Genomic DNA, 22,004 nt, shown 5'->3' with positions numbered 1-22,004 from the left:
GTAAAATTTCTATAGATAGTTACGTTTTATTTATTTTAAATATACATTATATGCAGTATATGATTTCGTACATTTGTAATGCTTTAAGAAAGGAGAACAGCTGAAAATATTAGTTTTTCAAAGTTAAATCTTTGTTGCTTTAATAATATATGCAATTTCGTAGACCGAAAATCATTTAATTTTCGTCAAGACACCTGTGTATAAGCCTTAACTTCAGCAGGCCACATTTACTAAAATTGGTAGATTTGAATAAAAATGTAAAAAATTATTCATTTTTCATCCCAAATATAGATCTATGTAAACGATTATTTAATGTTTTTGTAGAAAAATAAATTTATGTTTTTCATTTACTCTCAAATTCCTGTAGTTTATCGAGCGAGATGGTCTAAGCCAGTGTATTCATTTATTTTTTTGCTAGCGTACCCTCAAAATACATTTGTTTTTACCTTCGTATCCCCAAACTGCATTGCAATTATATAAAAGAATGACAAAAGACTATGATTGATGTTCTACGGAAAATAAATTATTATTATTATTATTATTATTATTATTATTATTATTATTATTATTATTATTATTATTATTATTATTATTATTGTACATACAGTAGGCCTAGTTATGAATGCAATAATAATAATAATAATAATAATAATAATAATAATAATAATAATAATAATAATAATAATAGTAAAGAACCGTGTAAAATATAACTGAAGCAAGGAAAACAAGAGTTGATATTATAAAAGGAAATATGTAAACTGCAATAATTATAAAGAAATGCCTATAATAAAAAAGTCTGCATTTTTCAGCGGGGTGCGTACCTACCTCTGAGCCAAACCCACGTATTCCCGGGGGTACACGTACCATAGATTGAATACCACTAGACTAGGCGGTATCATCTCGAACTGAGGCCCGCGAGGTCGACCATCTGAGTGTGGGTTTTTTCAGGGTTTTCCCCATTCGCAAAGAAGAATACCGGATTGGAATTTACTTTCCATTTACCCGGAACTCTATCCGTTGTCTATATAATTGTTCGTGGTGTCTTTAGGAGATGGTCCCTTTGTCGACCTGATCCCTCAGCAGGGAAGTCCTCTATTGTCTTGTGTTGATCCAAAAGAATCATCCCTCCTCTACGAACATTGGCTTGTAAGACCCAGAAAGGAGGTTAAACAAGGATAAAGAAGAAAATTCACAAAGTTTTTACATATTCATATTTTATAATTTAACAGGAATAAAGGTTAAAATTAGCATACTTGTTGGAAAAACTCAGTCTTTTTTCCATCACAGAATTGGCATTTTTAATGTTATTTTATCTTTAAAAATTCTATATAGTCTAATTTTGTCCCTAACAGAATTTCTAGTTTCTGGGGCAGTAGGGTTTTGTAGTCATTTCTAGATATTTCAAGTCGGCTTCTTGTCAGTTGATTGCTCTTCCTCTAGCTGCTTATATTTATAATTTACCATCTCGCATAAAAATCCGTTTATGATTGTGATTTGTTCATGATTTTTATAAAAATATAGTATCCTGGGATTTCTAGTTTTCTTTAAATTCAAATATTAAACTTATAGCTAATGTTTTCATACATTTTATAAGAATTTTTAAGATCTAAAAATTAAAAATTAAACTTCGACTAATCATAGGCCTACTTATATAAAATTCTTATCACAAGACTTTCTAGAATCTTTCAGGAGTGGAAAATAGTTTTCTAAGCACCTCGACTTTTCCTGCCGTTTTCATTTTACTTTTCTTCAATCATCACCTCGTCATTATTTAATTACTTGTGAATATATGAAGGGCTCAGAATCATAGTGGGCCAAGCGCCATTTACTAAAACCGCAGAAAACAAGGGTTAAAATGAAGTTATTACCATAATTCAATGGAAACATTGAGCAAGTAATATAAAGTATACACATTAAAAGTAAATGACATGTCAATCTTCATTAAACTATGGTTTGCACTTAACTTTAACCCTTGCTTTCTCCGTTTTTAATAAATGGTGCTTGGCCCACTATGGCTCTGAACCCTTCATATTTCGTATAATTCTGTTGAAGAGGAACTTTAGCCTATATAAACAATTAGAATTATCAATTAAGTTTCACAAAGTTTTCTGAGGATCGAAACCCGATCCTTCCTATGTAGAGAAGTCATGACCTGACCTACTGCTGGGCTTACAAATAAAAAAAATATATATTAAAAATGCTGGCAGCCTTGTGTCGGTTTAGGGTTTGTTAGTACATTTTTTGTCCTTCTGCTCTCCTGCTGTGTACACTTTTTCTGCAGCGAATGGCAGCATTTACAGCCGTTTGAAACCTTCCAGTAGTATAGCGCATCCAATTAGCTGAAGATGCTTCTCTCTTAAGTGTCGAGTTAATATAGGGTAATTTGCTAGTGTCATCGATTTTATATCAACATTTACAATTAAATGAATAGCTCACACTGTGCAGTATTTTTCTCTGAAATGTCTGGACATGCCACCTTGTCTGATATACCGAAGGACAGCCTATTGATCTCGTAAACTACATTGTCGCGGTGTGTATCCTTGTGTGAAGGAATTGCTGATGTATCAACTGATAGTGAATAAACTATATACTAAAACGTGCATCAATAAAACTTTAAGGTAATATACATTATAGTAAATATCTGATAAACATCTAAAGCTATAGTATTCCTCGGAACAAATAGTATTAGTTTATGATGTGCGATCCTCCGCTATGGTTGAAGTTGTAACGTTTGTAGCTACAAATCCAGTGGACTCGGGTTCAATTTCCGGTAAAGTAGTGGATAATACATTCGTCTCCCTAGTACTGTGTGTAAGCTTTCTTTCTCGCGTTTGTTCTGTGTTGTCACTGGTCTTGTTCCAAGCTAACCACGTAGCTAGGTAGCCCCGCTGCTTGTGAATGTATAGTACAGTGGAAGCTCTTAAGTTCGACAGAAAACAAGTTCGACATCCTATAATTCGACTGCTTACGTAGGAGAATTAAACACGCCCCTATACGGACACTAAGAAATGGGTTTGCCATTTGAATAGGAAGTGATTCTGTGTCTTGTAGTGATACTTCTGTTAAAGTAAAACAGAATATTTTATTGAATAGGACATCCATATTAATCACTGATTTTAAATTAATGAACTCTTCTTTTCTATTTGAGAATTGTGCCGTTTGTGAGACGGAACTGTCGAAACTCACTGTGGTACTAGAAGCGCATACACAAGTCTTGAGGCGGACAGGAAATGCAAGTACAGTACTGTATTCGTTGATGGGTAACCAATAAGAATTCGTATTCATTTCACCTGCCCTTATTGGAGAGAACTTTCAATTCTGTTCTGTCGAACTTAGGAGAGTCCACTGTATTAATATCTCACATCAATTCAAAAACCTATTTAACGTCACATTTATCTTCAATCTTTCTCTAGGGTAAAAGACGATCGAGCGTAGTGCTGACCACACCACCTCATTCCAATACAGAGGCCATGAAATCATGGAGCTCTATCTTCATGCCTCCCAAGCGCCTTCATAACTTGTAAAGGCATTTTTTTCAGATTTTAAAGTATTAATTATGTGTTAGAATCTGTGTAATTAACAGTCTTGAATACTATCATCCAGTCAAAATCAAGAAACTATGCAAATCTGTAAAGAACACTAACAACCTGCTTTTAGTACCTTATATTTCTGTGTTTATCTTTGTTGTCTTCTTTTAGCTCCCATTTACATCATTTTACGTTTAATTTAACCTAATTTTCTCTCTATTCAGAGTCACGGCGTTAAAATTTACAGCTTCTCTTTGAAACTTCAATGACATCAAGTTAATGTATACATGCATATTATGAGCTGTCTTTTGTTTGTTGTATCACAAAGCCTTAGAGGGGAAAAACAGAAGATAAACAAGCAAGCTTCAAGTGTATTATACACAATATTTTTATTTTTATTTTAATACGTTTCTGAATAAACATGGAACTTTGTAATGAAGAACCTGGTTGGATGAAAATAATGATGTACAGTAATAGTATACGTATATACTATTTTAATCCATTCAGCCTGGATGAAAATAATATAGTTTATTCGTAAATGGGATATAGAAATCAATAATGAATGATTAAATATTCAAGTCTTTAATGAATAATATTTAAAGACACAAATTAAATTAAATTAAAAGTCCTACAAGCACCTTTAAAATTCATCTGTAAATTCATTGAATCCACAGACGAATGTAGTTACAAACATTTTCTAGACTTTTCGCTGGACATTAACTTTACAAATAATGTAACAACTAATTAAAGATTTGCTAAAATAAATTACCTATGATATTCTTTCAGTTATCTCTCTGTGTATGATTTTACAAGGCCATATATAACACACAATAGGAACGGAAAGTGAATCCATCAACGTCTACTAGGAATTTCAGGTTACACTGCTCCCTCCATTCGAAACTTTCTTATTCATAAGCTCTCTGAAGAAACAACTACATAACAGAAAACCATTGTCTACTAACCAGAAAATATTTAGATGCTATGAAGAAGCTGGCTTCTTACATTTAGGCCTATGTTATACATGGTTAATTGTATTGTAATTTTAGGAATAATTTATTTTTTTGTATAATACATTTTTCTGAGGCAAACTTTTAGATAATTAGGTATGACTCTGAACCAATCACTCATGGAGACATAGGTCCATAAAATTTTATTTTGTACTATTTTTTTATGTAACTTAATAAAGAACTCAGAAAGAGAGTCAACATTTGGTGCAATTTTTATGTTACTTTTCAAGTAAAATTATAATTATACTACAATACTGCATGTTTCCGAGTACATTGTCTCACAGATGTTATGAAGGAAATGCATCCAATTGTTAGGAAAGAGTCTCTGCATGAACAGATATATAAACGGCATTAAAAAAATTACTATCCGATATCAAGAATGCAGATAATATGTACTTCCGTGAAAATATTGAATACGTTTTTGCAATAATGAGCACCAAAATACTTTTTCTATACTTTTTATAATGAGAAATCAAAGAAAAGTCCGACATGTGGTCATGAAAGTTGTTGAGAATATGAAGAAGTTAACTTCTTACATTTAGGCCTATGTTATACGTGGTTAATTGTATTGTAATTTTAGGAATAATTTATTTTTTTGTATAATACATTTTTCTGAGACAAACTTTTAGATAATTAGGTATGACTCTGAACCACTCATGGGGACATAGGTCCATAAAATTTTATTTTGTACTATTTTTTATGTAACTTAATAAAGAACTCAGAAAGAGAGTCAACATTTGGTGCAATTTTTATGTTACTTTTCAAGTAAAATTATAATTATACTACAATACTGCATGTTTCCGAGTACATTGTCTCGCAGATGTTATGAAGGAAATGCATCCAATTGTTAGAAAAGAGTCTCTGCATGAAGAGATATACAAACGGCATTCAAAAAATTACTATCCGATATCAAGAATGCAGATAACATGCACTTCCGTGAAAATATTGAATACGTTTTTGCAATAATGAGCACCAAAATACTTTTTCTATACTTTTTATAATGAGAAATCAAAGAAAAGTCCGACATGTGGTCATGAAAGTTGTTGAGAATAAGATACATAGTGAAACTGGCAATATATGAGTAATTTCCTTTATCCCATAATCTTACAGCAAGAAGGGCCGTACTGTAAACTGCTGCAGTGTTACCGATATTTAGCAGACATTTTTGCCACTGTCATAATTTACATGAGTGCATAATGAGTAATTTCAGCAGAACAGCTCGTTGGAAGATGCCAGCACTGAGGAGTGGGTGTAGTGTGACGAGGTCCCCAGACAGCCACAAATGTCATCATTATTTTCAAAACGGCTCCCAGTTTAATTTCAGCTTCATATACTAGCAGAGTGTGGCATGCAGGTCAAATTTTGTTCTCTGAGTGTAGAAGGAGACAGACCTGGGAAATTTATTCGTGAATGAGAGAGCGAGCGAGTGAGTGAATGAATGAGCGAGTTAGTGAATGAATGAGCGAGTTAGTGAGTGAGTGAGTAAATGAGTGAGCGAGTGAGTGACTGAATGAGCGAGCGAGTGAATGAGTGAGCGAGTGAGAGATTGAGTGAATGAATGAGCGAGTAAGTAAATGACTGACCGAGCTAGTGAGTGAGTAAATGAGCGAGCGAGTCAGTGAATGACTGAACAAGTGAGTAATTGAGTGAATGAATGAGCGAGCTTGTGAATGAGTAATTGAGTTAGTGAATATGTGAATGAACGAGCGAGCTGGTGAGTGAGTAAATGAGTGAGCGGATCAGTGAATGACTGAACGAGAAAGTAAATGAGTAAACGAGCGAGTTAATGAGTCAATGATTCAACGAGCGAGTTAATGAGTCAATTATTCAACGAGCGAATTAATGAGTCAATGATTCAACGAGCGAATAAATGAGTAAACGAGCGAGTTAATGAGCGAATGACTGACCGAGAGAGTAAAGGAGTAAACGAGCGAATTAATGAGTGAATGACTGAACGAGAGAGTAAATGAATAAATGAGCGAATTAACGAGTGAATGACTGAACGAGAGAGTAAATGAATAAACGAGCGAATTAACGAGTGAATGACTGAACGAGCGAGTAAGTTAATGAGTGGATGAGTAAGTAAATGAGTGAGTAAATCAGTGAATGAGTAAGTAAATGAGTGAGCGAGCTAGAGAGTAAATGAGGGAGAAAGTAAGTAAATGAGTGAACGAGCGAATGAGCGAGTAAATCAGTGAATCAGTGAGAAATTGGGTGAGTAAATCAGTGAATGAGTTAATGAGTGAACGAGCAAGATGTGTGTGAGTGAACAAGTGTTACGATGAACGTGTAAATGAATGAATGAATGAATGAATGAATGAATGAATTAGTGACCATAATATGTGTCATAAAGTAAAGCAGAAAAATTGTTAGGGGCCTAAAATAGGTCCTAACTATATTTACTCCGAAATATTTAGACCTTTATGGTATTTAATCTCCTAATGTTAATGATTCTATCCAGTAAAATATGGCTAGGTATTTACAGTGGCATAAAACCACATTTCTCTTTAAAATTTCACAATATTCTGAACAATATATTTATTTAAAATTGCTAAAACTTACCATTTTTATTTATTCCATAATTTCATTCAAGCCTGAAAATATTTTTATGGTTACTATACTAGACGTTCGCAAATAATACTACGAAAGTAAAAGGAGCATCAGTCATTTATCTCTTAAGGAATAATACTACCGGGTACCTTTAACGTAATTGGAAATCGTCAGACGTCCGTGACATGCATAACAGTTTGAGCGCTCTGTTTATATTTGCTGGCTTCTCCAATATGATCGATTGCATTGTTGCCGCGATGCGGCCTTCATCGTTACAGAATCAATTATTTCTTGTGGTTAGTGTTACTGGCTGCGTGGTAGTTTACTCTGTCATCAGTGTTTTGTTTCTTGGTGAAAACTGTTGAATGTAGGGTATGCTGCATTTCTAAAATTATGTACAGTGCCGAATGTAGTTCTATTTTCAAATTATTTTGAAATCAGTGAAGTAATATTTCAATTATTTTATAATGACAAATCAACCAATTTCTTTTTTTTTTCTGTCTTGTAACAAAAATAGGAAGAGTTTACTAAAATTAACTTCTTTTTTCTTCACCCATACCGAAAAAGTGGTTGTGTTTGTGTACATCAATTTCTCCGAATTTATTGGATGAGTTTTATTCATGTTTAATATTCACGTGTCAATTCATTCGGAAATTATCCATATGAAATAGAATCGTTTCATTCATAAATGAATACCTAAAAAATATTTCTATGTGACGCGATTTCTGCAAAGTCATTAGATGTTGTTTTATTTAATAATTATGCGTTAATTAGAGAATGATTACTTAAAAAATAATAATTTTCACTCACCTGTCTATTTTACCTGCAATTGTTTATGTTGTCATTGCATAAAATTGTCGCATTTATAATGAACTGAAGCGCTTGCTTCACACTTCTCTCTAAGATGTAGAAAGCGAGGGATATATATATATATATCTTACATTAGCATTGAAGCTTTAAGATGTGGAACAAGTCAAGATTTTACAAGTTTACTATGTTCTACATACTGAGCCGCTACGGTGGTCTAGTGACTAGAGCGCTGGACTTCTAATCCTGTGGACCCGGGTTCGATCCCCGGCATACCCCCAATTTATAACTTGTGTTGGGCAAGCCCGTGGTCTAGGAATTACTCGACCGAACTCGACCGAGGCGAATGGAGCCGCGGGCGTAATGTGAAGGTATTACGAACGCAGGAGCAGTAGCGCCACGGCTCCGGGCTGCAGGACTCCACTGGCCTCGGTCGAGTAATAACACAGGGGTTTCTCCGGGGGCTTCGGTTCCCTTGTGGCATCCCAACAAATCATCATCATCTCATCTTTTAGTGGGTGTAGCGTAGACCAGCCTCCTATGGCGCACACTGGGTAACGACTCTGTCGGTAAATTAGTCTACAGAACTGGCTTCGTATGGGTAAATGACGAAAAGTAAAGTACCCGCCATTAATAAAAAAAAAGTTTCACATTCTACTCTACATCTTATACAGGAGGACACACTAAAGCAATTTGGGGAAAAGAAGAGCATCGTCATCAAAATGATTCAGAAACACTGGTCTAGACAGTATAAACAAATACCTCACTATAAATATCTTACTATTATAGTAAGGTATTTGGTATACATTTTCGATAGACGCTGACTGACGCTTATTAACAATAATTCAGAGACCTATCGCAGCTGCTATTCTGGCGAAATCATTGTACTTTAAATCAACAGTCATATTTGAAAGAACTGTTTTATAACGAACTAGTAATTTATTTTTTAGTGATTCCAGTCGTGTTGCAATTACATCCTGATGTTTTCGTGCCCTTAAAATGACATTCATAACATGTAAACTTAATTATCTATAAAATAAAGAAATTCTGTATATTTTCTTATGCGGAATTGATGTGCAATAGAATATTTCTGTTGTCGATTTGCAAACGGGGAAACATCCAAAATAGCAAAGTGTTGGGAAATCGCAAAAAAAAAAAAAAAAAAAAAAAAAAACATAACAGAATTAAAAAATTAAAATGTTCATGGATCCTGAATGTAAGTATCCATAGTGATCTAATTAGAAAAAAATATATGAGCATTTTAATTTGTTAACTTAGTTGTAGTTTTTGCGATTTTCTAACACTATGTTGTTTTGGACATGTCCCCTTTTGCAAATCGACAACAGATTTGTACGATGAAATAACATTAAAAAGTTGAATATTTCCGAGAAAAAGTAAATTAAATCCTCAGTGGTCTACAGGTCGTCGTGCTTGCCAAAGGATTCCAATTTCGTGGACGCAAACCCGGCCGAAGGTAATAAAAATCCCTAGAATAACTTCATTTGTAAAGGCACATCGTTAGCCAAATGGCTAGAGCGTCGGCTTTCCACGCTGGGAATCCGAATTCAAACCTCTGTGGGTCCAACTGGATTGACAAAGACGGTGTTTAGTCGTAGTTTTCCGCTGGGTAATTCCGTTTCCTCTACCGGTATTCCACAATTGCTCCATCATATGGTGTTAGTAGTTCGCCTTCTAAGGTGCACCAAGGGCAACGCCTTCGTAGCGGCTGAAAGAACTACAAGCTTCGGCGTATCGCCCAGTATATGAGGACGCTTGGGTGAATGAAGGAAGTCAGATGTCCGCCATTAGTTAAAAAAACTTCATTCGTAATGTAAATACAGCAAGAGATTCCTTACCGTGGATATTCAGGACGTTGAAATCCCCTGTCTCTAATTGAATTGAGAGAGCTCCAGGTTAAATATACAGGCCAAATGTTTCTTGCTCTCTTACGAAAATATCTGTCAATCAGCGATCCCTTCAAAACTGTAGATTTCTGTGTAGGTCAAAATCTCGTGAGATCGCGAAAGTACCTATCTAATGAACGAAGTGGAAAACAGAATAGAAAATGAAGGGTACACGGGAATAACGATCAAGGTCCATTTTAGAAAGTTTCGAGAAAAACGAATTTTAAAGTTTAAGCACTTAATACTTTGTTATGTGTGTATTTAATAGAAATTGACGTAGTGGAATGTCAAGAACGATGATTTCTTATTACTGGCTATACCACATGATAGTACTTCCTTTCCACTACAAGATAGCATTATTAACTCAATTTCGATTTTTGATGGACCTTGATCGTTTTTCCCGTGTACCCTTCAAATGTGAGAATTAGCATAGTAGCTTCGGAGACTTAGGACAGAGGAATGTCCAAAATGAGAAAAATGTATTTATATTTCTCCTTGTAAGGTTATTAGGTTGTTTCACATCAAAAACTGTGCAATGTAACGTATTTTAAAAGTCATATTTTGTTGTCCTATGAAAGTGACAAACTCAATCAAGTCTCAAGAGATTAGGCCTACTTATGTAGTTTCTCTTTCCATTATTAAACCGATTATGAATACATCTAATTCTTATGTGTGCTTCCATACTTCTAACGACATTTTTGTAGGTGAATGGCTGGATCTCGAGCACATGTCATCGTCTCGGCGTTGTTGTTTTCTTCTACGATGCCTACACATTTCATTTTCTCAACGGTCTTCCACTTTAGCGACATCACGTGATGGATTGCTGACGTAAAAGTCAGCAAATACACGGAGGTAATTAGTGTCACTTTACTCCTTCAATTTTCTTTGTAAGAACTTTTCTTTTTTCAGCGTTATCCACTTGAACGCACTCTCCACGACGCGGTTTCTATTTCAAGAAGAAGAGCGACGTTATTATCGGGAAGTGTGAGGAATCCATAATTCAGGCCTCAGTGTGTAATTTGTAATGTGACGACCATTAATTCTGCATATCGAGAAGGATGAAATGACGCGCCTACAACTAACTGCAAACGAGGGCTTAGAAGAAATTCAAGGCTGCCAATCCAAATAACGTGAGTTCATAAACTGTATAATAATGCTAACTACAGTAACATAGAATTTATTGTTCTTTAAATTATGATTTTGGCAAAACATAATTTCGTACGACTCTACTCTTCGATAATGACTAGGTAGGCTATACAAGAGTAAAGTGGATTGGAACTCTTGATCCATTTTGATGAAAAAATCTTAAATAATTTAGTGGCTGACACGTACACTATATTGACATGTCTTGGTATTACATTCTCAGTACATTTTAGTATGACCATCTTAAATTCCATAACACTCTTCCCAGCGTGTCATAGTTACTATAAAAGCTCTTGCATCACGTCTGCTGTACTAGCTTCATCTGCATTGTAGATTCGATGCTTCTTAATTGAAGGATTCAGAGCCATAGTGGGCCAAGCGCCATTTATTAAAAACGGAGAAAGCAAGGGTTAAAGTTAAATGAATATCGTAGTTTAATAATGAAGATTGATATATCATTTAGTTTTAATGTGTATGCTTTATATTACTTGCTATATGTTTCCATTGAATTATGGTAATAACTTCATTTTAACTCTTGTTTTCTATGGTTTTAGTAAATGGCGCTTGGCCCACTATGGTTCTGAACCTTTCAATTTAGCTAACACTGTGAAATTTTAGTTTTGCACACCCAAGAGTTTCAAAAAACAATGCTAGGGGTATCAAATCAGGAAAATTTTCAGTCCATATTCTCGAGAGCTTTAATTATACACACCAATTTTCCTGATATGAGCATGCGTCTCTGCTAATAAACAATAATAATTTCTCCCATTGAAATGAATCGAAACTTTCGTTTCACTCGTAATTAATAAACAGTAGGGACAATGTGTATACTTTCTGTTTGTTGGCACTAACTAACTCCGCAGAACTACAATTCTTGGCTGCCTTACAGATGTCGTTCTACAGACATCGTTACTAGAATCCCAGATCACATATAGATTGCTCATTCTTATGTTAAAATCGGTTGCACTTTCAAGAGAACAACCGCGAGGATCGCCACCCGTCCGCCGTAAGCGAACGCGAGATGGCAGTACGGTCGCTAATGCAATTCAAATGGGAGTTATGACGTGACTCCTTATGTAACAACTAGATGGCAGCATAGTAAACCTGACAAAAGTTGTTACCGTCAAAGCCTATAATGCCGAGCAATCTGGGTATATATGATCTAGGTTAGAACCTCCGTGATATTATGAAGAATGAGTGGAACAGAGAAAAATTCTCTCCGGCACCGGGACTTGAACCCGGGTTTTCAGCTCTACGTGCTGACATTTCATCCATTAAGCCACACCGGATTCCCATCACGATGTCGGATTGAATCCTCTCAGTTTAAGTTCCACCTCTTGGGTTCCCTCTAGTGGCCTACCCTCATGCACTGCGTCATGGATGTATGACAGTGGCACAATGTCCATACATGTGCAGAGGTGCACTCGTTATGAATCATATTCCTTCCTGAAGATTACTATATGGCAATTTCATCTGAAGAAGTAAAGTGAGGTATTCCTAAAGATAAATACAATCAGACAAAAATAATATTCAGTTTTTATCTAACGCCACACATATTGACGTGTAGCTATTTGGTCTTCCGCCTACTTTTCGACGATTATGATGAAAAATCCTCTTCTGAGGTTGGGACACCCATTAGGTCGGATGAATATGGAAGTATACTCAGTAAAACTTAACAGATGCCTAGTTTGGTTAACTTGTAATATTTTACATATTTGGAAAAACAATATATAAAAGGAGAACAAGGGGAACAGAGAACAAGGGAAAAACAAGGAGAACAAAGGGAATAGAAGAAGAACAAGGAGAATATAAGGATAACAATAGGAGTAAAAGGAGAACAAGGGAATACAAAAAAGGGGGAAATGAAGAAGAGAAAGTGGAATACAGGGAGAACAAGGAGAATAAGGGGAATACAAGGAGAACAAAGGGAATACAAGGAGGACAAAGGGAATACAAGGAGAACGAAGGGAATACAAGGAGAACAAAGAGAATACAAAGAGAACAAGGAGAGTGTTGCATTTTTATGTGACGATCAATTCCCAAATTACCCCCATACCTAATGAGAAGGAAGACATAGTTTTACGTCAGACGTAACACGCGCTTTTATGGAAATTTGACTGTACAAAAGTGAAAGAACCAGTCGCGTTTTAATGTCAAAATGCAATACACATATTGAAGGGGATATCTAATAACATGTTATTTTATCTCCATATTCTTCTTCTTCTTCTTCTTCTTCTTCTTCTTCTTCTTCTTCTTCTTCTTCTTCTTCTTCAAAATACATATTAGACCAAATGATCCGTTACTATTTATTTTCATATCAGTCCATCTCTATGCCAAGAGTACATCTTCCATTAAAATTATATTGGAGAATTTCCTTAGGGATACGTCATCTCTCCATTTTTCTGACATGCTTTTTCAATTTTGTCTTTGATTGTTTCTAGGCTATATTGTAAAACTAGTTCTACTTTATATTAATTTCTGAAAATTGCATTGTTTTAATTTCCAACATTCAGACGTCCTTCACATAACAATCGCGTTCGTCCTTCTGCTCATTTTGAACGTGTGTCTCTTATGGAAATGGGCTAAACAGAACTGAAAGAACCAGTAATTAAATGTCAAAATATGATATGCAAGTGGAATGTACGATAATGATGTAACATATTTTGATTACATCTTCATATTATTCGTATATTCTTTTGTTATGTAATAACCAATGTTTGTCTCCTGTTTTATGTTCAAGGCTGAAGGCTTTTCAGAACACTCGTCGTCCACGATCGATATATGAATACGGATAGACAAATAGCATATTTAAATAATGCTAATGTGCCATTCCTTCCTCGACAAACCAAACACTTTAATGCCTTCATCTTCTTTGATGTATTTTTAACGTAAACGTATAATGATTTCATCATAAATATGGGTCTATATTAAATATATAATAAGATAAAATTATTATGAAACAGGTTTCTACTTATCTACGTATATATCAATAAACGACTATGTATTATATTTCCTCTTCCACCTCGTGGTTTAGAGGTTTTTCTTCCTTTACTTGTCCTGCAGACTAGATGGACATATGGTGGGACTCTCATAACGCATAATCAACATGACGCCGGTCCTTCATCTAGGACTACACAACACAACGACCATGGCTTATGAGGGTTTCGGATACCAAAACAGTGACTTTTTACGCAATAATCGAGCTGACAAGTAAGACATCCTGAAACACACTAGAACTTAGTCAATCAGACTTGATAACTTATGGCAGAACCCAGCTTTGCCGGATCTAGAAGGAAGATCATGTAGTATAATTATAATTAGAACTGAAGTGCCCTTTTTATCAGTAAATTTAAATTTTGATTGAAATTTAAAAAAAATCTGTAAGAAGTAAACGTGTGTCATAATCTAACAAAATATACTCCGAGATGTAGGCCTATAACACCGGTAATAGTAGGTTTGTTTGTGCCTGCTGGATCACATCCTATGGCTCCTTATACTGCCTGGTCAATCAAAGTTATTTTACCACTAGGTGGCAGGTAGTGCTCACCGCTTTTTCAGAAATGTATATTTATTTAAGTACCAGGTCGCAAAATGGACCCATGCCTTTTATAAGATGTATGTAACATAGTACATGATTCAGTATAAAATACAATTTTATTAACATTATCAGTATATGCAATGTCATTACCTGCCACCTAGCGGCTATTCGCGCATAACCGTTGATTGGGCAGGCAGTTTACGCAGCTATAGGATGCGATCCAGCAGGCAGTGGTTCCAGAGTCTAAGAAAGAAACAAATAACTCAATTTCGGAAACTTTTAAAACAGTGGAAAAGCAATTTCATCAACCCACCTAAATCTACTCAACCGCCAGACCAATCATGCCTTTCCCCTACGCTGATTGGTTCCGCATTTTTACTAACATCCCACTCCTTCGTTGAGAGGTTGAGAGGCTAATTGAAGACTGGGTCTATGGCGAGTCCTTGGCATCAACCCCTTTGATTTGATTACCGGTTGGGTTTTTCCGAGGTTTTCCCCAACCAAAAGGCAAATGCCAGGTAATATTTTGGCGAATCCTCCGACCTCACCTCATCTCACTACATCTCGCCAAAATATTGTAAAAAATTGCACAAAATAGTAAAAATTGTAGAAAACTACTAAATTGTAAAACTATAAAAATTGGTAAAAATTGTAATTGTAATGTTGTAAAATTTTGACTTGTTCCACATCTTAAAGCTTCATTGCTCATGTAAGATCTATTGAATGAATGAATGAATGAATGAATGAATGAATGAATGAATGAATGAATGAATGAATGAATGAATGAATGAATGAATGAATGAATGAATGAATGAATGAATGAATGGGGAATATAATAAAAAAGGTCTTCTTTACAAAGATCAAGAGTAAGTAACAGAAACTTACCAATATTTCTGAAAAAATACCGTCCTATTCTAAAGTTCTTCTTTTGACACCTAGTAGCATACTTAAGTATGTTATTATGCAATAAAAGCAATACATAGACTTTAACATAATGTTTTTACCTGTCCGTCTATCTACATTTTTATAATAAATCATTGTAAGACTTTATCCATTCTGTCTCATTATCATATTTACAAAGTTTAGTACGGTAATTCTGTGAAGTAACTTTGTGAATATAGTACCTAAATGATTATGTTCGAATTAATATGACAATCATTAGAGCCGATTTCGACTGCATCGTAATTATATATTTTTGTTTTCAAACACAAACCTTTTAATTTTCTCGTAAAATGGTCATATTTCACTTGCTTCATTCCCAATCGAATTGTTTTGATTAAAACACTTTCCTCTCATTGAGAACTTCTCAACATCTGTGGCTTGAGGTCAGCATATCATAGTCTAATCTGGACGTCTACTTAAGATGACATAAGACCTAACATGAACTGACAAACATCTGTGAAATATTGAAAAAGTGGTATAATTAGGCTGATTAATTTACATAACATCAACATTGTCGGAAGACACGACAAGGACATGGCACCTGTTCTCAATGTTGTGAGTGACAAGCTGTCACATTCTTGATGCCGACTTGTTTGGTTTAGCAGTGAAGCATGCTATGAAGTTAATTATACTACTTTCCTTATATGTTTGGCAGAGGGTATGTTGAACGTTAATCTTTGTTCCTTGTATCATAAACTGAAACCTTTTCACTTAAAATTAGATTTCAGCAACTTTATGAACAATTTATAATAATTAACATATCTTTCTTCTTTTCCTTCTACTTGTCATTATATTCTGCTCCATCCTATGCCTTCGTATAACACATATTTGTCAGTAAATTCTCACAAAACAGACCTCATTATTAGAGATCGTATTTTTTGGTAATAGCTATACACGCGAAAATGACTTTGTTACATTTACCCTCCTAGATACTTAACATACACTTAAGAGGTTAGGTACAGCTTACAACAGTAAAATTTTGGAAATATTCATCATTTTTTTCCTCCACTACTGTATCTTGTACAACAATGAAACTTAGTATGTGTAAAAACACTGTCCTCCTGCTGTATGAAAAAAAAATATGTCACAATTTTTAAAAAAATTATTCACTTTTTTCTTTCTTCCAAAATTTAGTTCACTGTGCAGTGATGAAGTATTTCCCACATAACTAAAAAACTATCTAACATTATGTGATGAAATTTTTTGTATGTATTTATGCATGTCATATCTACAATATGATGCAAGATCACTTCTCTACCTTTGATAGATTGGTTGATAAAAAAATAAATTCATTTAAAAAAATGGACAAATATCAGCATTTTCTTCTAACACAAAATAAAAAAAATATATTTATTAAGGAATGTAGTTGAAAGAGCATGATATTGTAAACATGAGTTTCAGCAATAAAATAAAAATAAGTAAGGTAATTCTTCAGATGGTGTAAAGGGCACATGTCTAGATGTAGAATGTCAGATTTTCAGTCCATCATAATGATACTGGTCCTCATTTCAAACTTTGCTTTTGCTTAACTAAAAACTTATAATTCATATATAAATATAAATATATATTTTTTTTTTTAAATCGTAAAAAATTTTTTTCATATAACAGAAGGACAATGTTTTAAACATATCAATTTTCATTATTGTACAGGATACAGTAATGGAGGAAAAAATTTTGAATATTTCCAAAAATTTTACTGCTGTACCGGTAAGCTGTACCTAATCCCTTACGGGAAACAAACTCGCGAAATTTTAATCACTATACAAAATAATCAATAACCAAGAGATATACTCACCTCTATCGCAAAAACTACGAAACATGCACCAAGCATTCAATATTGTCAAAATAACAAATTTGTGACTTTTGCTTCAGTTAATTTGTCAATCACTTGGTAACATCAGTATTTCTGTATTTTATCTATGGATACTGCGTATACTCACTTTTACTGTCTCTATGGCTATTGAAAAAAAGACAGACTAGTAGAGGACAAATTAGAGTAGGTCTATATTACTTAATGTGGACAAACAGAGCGGATTCCTGCATACATAAAAATACTGTCGCACAAATGTTGGTGCAGACACTGTAGAAACCATGCTTAGCTGTTTAAAATTTTGATAATGCTGATATGTGATATCTGTAGAAGTTTTATGTTAAACATAATACTGTACATGTTATTGACAATACCCACCGAAATTGTCACAGATTTCACATCGAAATCATCCATTTTATTTCATCAAAAAATACGGTCCCTACTCATTATGCTTGCTAACAGAAGAAAACCTGACGGCTATTTCGAGCCTCACTTCTACGAGAAAACAGTACGGCTACCCAAATTGACCTTTATCAGGAAGTTATCTAGATAAAAGACGGACTTGAACTATGTCAGCATTATCAATAGTCTCTGCTTTGGTAGTCTGTCACTGTTTCTATCAAAATTCATTGACTTGCATCTTTGAGAACAACAGGAGCTGTGCTACAACTTCTCATAGTGCTTTTGAAGTAATAACTTACCTTTCTGCACTGGAATTGGTGGTTCAGGAAGAGATCAGAATTACTGAAAAATAACTGGAGTTTCGGCAACTGGTCCAATCAACCCCCTTCCCCAGACAGAGTACTACAGTGCTCATGTAATTTCAAGAATCGCGCCCCATACAGTATGCTTTTCATACTATAACCACAGTCTAGTATATACAGTCATGAAGCTTGAGTTGTTGAGGGTACTAGGAACAATAGACTGTGCCGATACTATTTCGCATTGTCTGTGATGGGGCGATAGTAGCGATCCTAGTGGTTAGCAACTATCTGTGGATGCATATTCCCTTTGTATTGAGCTTCGTGATTGTACGAGTATATACTATGCTATAACTTAAACCTAAATATTCTGCTTACTGACCTAAGCGTTACTTCGGCGTGTTCATAATATGTGCGTCCGTTTCGTCTGCAATATTCGCCGGGCTGATCACGTAACACCATCCCTCGAAATGTTGTCCTGGCTCCGTCTAGAAGATCGTAGGAAAATCCACTGTCTTTCCCTTCTCTTTCACATATTGCATTTCTCCACTCCTGTCTATCTTGCGTCTCGTTTTCAAAATTTATCCACCCATCATAACCTAGACACACGATCACAACACTCTTCAATATTATCCATTCCTTCCCACCGAACATCCTCATATTCATCTCCTTTCACTGTGGCTGTTCCTCGACTTTGGAATTCCCTACCGAGTAATGTCAGGGACTGTCAGACATCAAACCTATTAAAGAATAGGCTAACGAGATATTTTTCTAACAATTCTTGTTAACAATAATAGCTGTTTCAGGTTTCTCAATGTTTAATGGTTACATATATCACAGATAAATATCTAAATTATCTCATTATTATTATTACTACTACTACTACTACTATTATTATTATTATTATTATTATTATTATTATTATTATTATTATTACTATTATCACTATTATTATTATTATTATTATTATTATTATTATTATTATTATTATTATTATTATAACTATTTCTTACTAATGTTTATTATTGTCACACTAACATTAGTTATCCAATTTTCATTATTTACTTTCATGTTGTTTTATGATCTAGATATTAATGTAATCACTATGTAAGCAAATGTATTTAATTAGAATTAGAGTCTGGCTGGGCGGAAGAGAAGGCCTACTGGCCTTAGCTCTGCCAGATTAAATAAATTATTATTATTATTATTATTATTATTATTATTATTATTATTATTAAATATGAAATTCTCCTATCCCTAGAAGAATGGCTAAACTAGCTCTGCCGTTAATGTATTTGGTGTACTCATTGTTACAGAAAAGGAGGTGGTACTGGACCGAGGTCTAAGTCCAGGTCTCTAAATGGAAAATTTTTTTCCCGTGGGCTAATAGTGTTTCAGGCTGAATTACTTCCGATTTATGATTGTGCTAATGAAATTGAGGGCCTACTGGCATCTGAGAGAAAAGTATGTCTCTCTGTCCATAATAAGCAGCTCTGAGAGGATAAGCAACAATACTAGTGCTTGAGTGCCAGATGATGGTGAATGAGATATCTACCAAGAACAGAAAGAATTATTTTGGCTCCCAGGCCACTAGGAAATTAAGGGAATTAATGTTGCTGATACCGAAGAAGGAGATGGTTTCGCTCATTTTACGAGGATCATTTCATAAGTCATGGCAACTATGTTATATCTTCCTAATAACCGAAAATGTGGTTAGTTCAGTATATACGTTTGAAAACTTGTTGTACACTGTATGGGATGCCACTGCCAGATTGCGTCTGTGTGCATTGGTGGCTAGTTGACAGCACACGCAAAAGTTAGTATGCTAGAGGCTGTATCCAAGATGGATGTAAGTAAAGTTAAACAGCGGTCATATGTGAAAATTGCATAACTCACTTCTCATGCTGTTCCATGACGCAATCTGAAAAGCATCCTTCTCTAATGATATTTTGGAAAATAAGCATTTAGTTTTATTAATTCATTTAAGAGAAACTAGTGGCTCACCATGTGTAAAAATATAAAAGGTGTCACTAAGGTGTCACTATGGAACACATGTGGTAATTTAATAACTTACTATTACTTCATGTCAACATTGGTGGCTTAATGGTTATCTAAGGCAAGTGTGCTTAGTTCCAGTCAAAGATAATAGATTTTGAAGCAAAAAAATCCTAAGTACTTCCATCACTGGAAGTAAGCACTGGCTGTATGTAATAGACTTACTGCTCATAAAATATCCCTTTGCTCATGCCTATATCGGCTACTACTTCATCTTGAACTCTTGGTAACAGATATTACAATGGAAACGACAGTGGAAGTCAATGTAATGAAGAGTAGAAACATGCTGATTCAAAATCTCACCATTCCACAATCGTTTATGAAAATGGATACCGCAGACGTGCATGTACAACATGTATAAAATTTAAATGAGTAGCATAAATTTATCAAGTAAAGACCAATCGAGAAGAGTCACTGACTTCACTGTCAAGTGATTGGAATTGGAAATCAACAATCACCATCCAAATGTGGTAGTGAAGTGTCCAATTATGAAACAAGGTCTATACCAACTTCTATAAGCCACCAGTGTAGCACATAGTAGGCACATTTGCCTGCTGATCTAGAGATGCACTCTGCAGTGGGCTCGAGTTTCCTTGGGCTGGTTATCTGGTTCGGTCTCTCCAAGTTTTTCCCTATTGTAAGGCGAATGTCAGGTAATCATATGGCTAATCCTCAGCCTCAGCTCGTCAAATGTGATCTCGTTAAATAACAACTAAAGAAGCTGTATAAAAATCAGAACTTACTTACTTACTTACTTACAAATGGCTTTTAAGGAACCCGAAGGTTCATTGCCGCCCTCACATAAGCCCGCCAGCGGTCCCTATCCTGTGCAAGATTAATCCAGTCTCTATCATCATACCCCACCTCCCTCAAATCCATTTTAATATTATCCTCCCATCTACGTCTCGGCCTCCCTAAAGGTCTTTTTCCCTCCGGTCTCCCAACTAACACTCTATATGCATTTCTGGATTCGCCCATACGTGCTACATGCCCTGCCCATCTCAAACGTCTGGATTTAATGTTCCTAATTATGTCAGGTGAAGAATACAATGCGTGCAGTTCTGTGTTGTGTAACTTTCTCCATTCTCCTGTAACTTCATCCCGCTTAGCCCCAAATATTTTCCTAAGCACCTTATTCTCAAACACCCTGAACCTATGTTCCTCTCTCAGAGTGAGAGTCCAAGTTTCACAACCATACAGAAGAACCGGTAATATAACTGTTTTATAAATTCTAACTTTCAGATTTTTGGACAGCAGACTGGATGATAAGAGCTTCTCAACCGAATAATAACACGCATTTCCCATATTTATTCTGCGTTTAATTTCCTCCCGAGTATCATTTATATTTGTTACTGTTGCTCCAAGATATTTGAATTTTTCCACCTCTTCGAAGGATAAATCTCCAATTTTTATATTTCCATTTCGTACAATATTCTGGACACGAGACATAATCATATACTTTGTCTTTTCGGGATTTACTTCCAAACCGATCGCTCTACTTGCTTCAAGTAAAATTTCCGTGTTTTCCCTAATCGTTTGTGTATTTTCTCCTAACATATTCACGTCATCCGCATAGACAAGAAGCTGATGTAACCCGTTCAATTCCAAACCCTGCCTGTTATCCTGAACTTTCCTAATGGCATATTCTAGAGCGAAGTTAAAAAGTAAAGGTGATAGTGCATCTCCCTGCTTTAGCCCGCAGTGAATTGGAAAAGCATCAGATAGAAACTGACCTATACGGACTCTGCTGTATGTTTCACTGAGACACATTTTAATTAATCGAACTAGTTTCTTGGGAATACCAAATTCAATAAGAATATCATATAATACTTCCCTCTTAACCGAGTCATATGCCTTTTTGAAATCTATGAATAACTGATGTACTGTACCCTTATACTCCCATTTTTTCTCCATTATCTGTCAAATACAAAAAATCTGATCAATAGTCGATCTGTTACGCCGAAAACCGCACTGATGATCCCCAATAATTTCATCTACGTACGGAGTTAATCTTCTCAAA

General features: G+C 35.0%; 1 protein-coding gene across 1 annotated transcript in view; it reads left to right on the top strand.

Moving 5' to 3' along the window:
* Window positions 1-22,004, top strand: part of LOC138714920 (uncharacterized) — a 72,764-nt gene that overhangs the window by 644 nt on the left and 50,116 nt on the right. Inside the window, exon 2 of the mRNA XM_069847205.1 lies at window positions 10,705-10,925. The gene's annotated coding sequence lies outside the window, so the exon portion shown is untranslated. The remainder of the gene's footprint in view (window positions 1-10,704; window positions 10,926-22,004) is intronic.

This window comes from Periplaneta americana, chromosome 15 (assembly GCF_040183065.1).
Source record: "Periplaneta americana isolate PAMFEO1 chromosome 15, P.americana_PAMFEO1_priV1, whole genome shotgun sequence".
Classification (NCBI taxonomy): domain Eukaryota; kingdom Metazoa; phylum Arthropoda; class Insecta; order Blattodea; family Blattidae; genus Periplaneta; species Periplaneta americana.
This window is presented reverse-complemented; position numbering and strand designations above follow the sequence as displayed.